This window comes from Oncorhynchus clarkii, chromosome 31, assembly GCF_045791955.1.
Source record: "Oncorhynchus clarkii lewisi isolate Uvic-CL-2024 chromosome 31, UVic_Ocla_1.0, whole genome shotgun sequence".
In the NCBI taxonomy this organism is placed as follows: Eukaryota; Metazoa; Chordata; class Actinopteri; order Salmoniformes; family Salmonidae; genus Oncorhynchus; species Oncorhynchus clarkii.
Window position 1 is genome coordinate 42,931,781 of NC_092177.1, and position 1,710 is coordinate 42,933,490.

The 1,710-nt window shown below is 39.7% G+C and overlaps 1 pseudogene; it reads right to left on the minus strand.

Moving 5' to 3' along the window:
* Positions 1–979: 979 nt before the first annotated feature.
* LOC139390657 (ATP-binding cassette sub-family C member 5-like) overlaps positions 980–1,710 on the minus strand; it is a 39,828-nt pseudogene continuing 39,097 nt past the window's right edge.

A 1,710-nucleotide genomic window follows, 5' to 3' on the forward strand; every position in this document is an offset into this window, starting at 1 on the left:
AGGTGTGTTAGCTGGGGCTGGGGCAAAAGTGTGACACCAATCAGGCCCCAGAGGAGTGGAGTTGCCTATCCCTGGTATACAACGTCCAACTAAATGCTTACTTTCAGGTTCCTTCAACAATGCAACAAAAAAGAAGAAATAATAAAATATCAAAATACGAACAATGTAAATGTAGAATAGAAGAAACATTTTAGCATATGTATAATAAAGGAAGGCACAATTTATAGTGAAATATTTACACGTATTTTGGGGAGATTCTGGGGATTTTTTTTTATTTTGCATTATCTAGCAATCATAATAAAAAAGTCTGGTAGCAGCAGTTAGCTTGTATAGTGCCTTCAGAAATTATTCACACCCCTTGACTTTTTCCACATTTTGCTGTGTTATAGCCTGAATTTTGAATGGATTACATTAGATTTTTGTAACTGGCCTACACAGTGTCTAGGGCGGCTTGTGGTGGCTCTAGACACTTAAAGTTAGTGTTTCCTTTATTTTGGCACTTACCTGTAGGTTTCCTTCTAATTATATCAGTAAAACACATATAGAATGTTCTCTTCCGAGTCTCATTGATAGCCCTGTAGAGCAACATTATCATGGAATTTAAAGTGCCACTGTAGTGTCATGGATATGTTCCCCTTTGTTTGCACTTGCTTTTTTGGCCTCAGAGAAATTCTCTCTTTCCACACAGCAGCAAAAGTCAGCAGGTATGACACTCCCAACTTTCCTTAGATCCACATCTTTGATGCATCTTTTGGAACATTGTCGTCATTGTCATGAAGCCATCATTGGTTTTTGATATCAACAGACTTCTCTAGATTTAGCAGTAATTGTAAGAACCTCTACTATTGCCCTTTAAAATAACATCTTCCTCGCTTCATGGAAAGATTGAGATGTTCATCTTCAAAGTTTGTGCAAGTGAGGTCCTCTGCTGCATTGCCTGTTTTATAAGAGCTCCTTTGTACCTATTCAACGACTGGGGTCACTTCTTTGTGTTACTGAGCTTGCCGTCAAATGCCTCGAACATGGCCCGGAATCTGGAGTTGACGTCTGCCAGCAGAGCAGCAGGGGTGTCGAATTCCAACATCTGTTGTGGAATTGAGAAAATAAATAAAGTATTTTATGACCAACAAGTCTTTTGACTCACAACAGAAATGTGCCCTTAACTATAATGTAGTATATCAAATATTTTGTTTAGTATATTAGCCCACCTTTCACATGATTCAATAGATTTGAGCTACTTTTGACCAGAACGCTATAGTCCCTGGTCAAAAGTAGTGCACTACATAGGGAATAGGGTGCTATTTGAGACATTGTATATTTCTATGGTGCAGAAGACCCACCTGTCCCTGGTCCAACACCATGATCCTGTTACAGCTCATCACAGTATTGAGGCGATGGGCGATGATCAGCGTGGTGCAGCTGCTGAACGACTCATGGATGGTGTCCTGAATCAGCCGGTCTGTCTCTGTGTCAATGGCTGCCGTCGCCTCGTCCAACAGCAAGTTCTGGCAACCCCCAACACATGTCACATTTAAGCACACTTTGCAGAGAATGGTTCAATCTCTAAGGTTGGCAGAATAAGGAAGTAGTAATATTGGAAAGAATGGAAAAACAGTGTTGGTTCTTTGAACATGGACATAAATATTATAATCTTAATTAAGGAGTGTTATAACTAATGTAAGACTAGTCCCTAAATGCAACGTCTTTTGT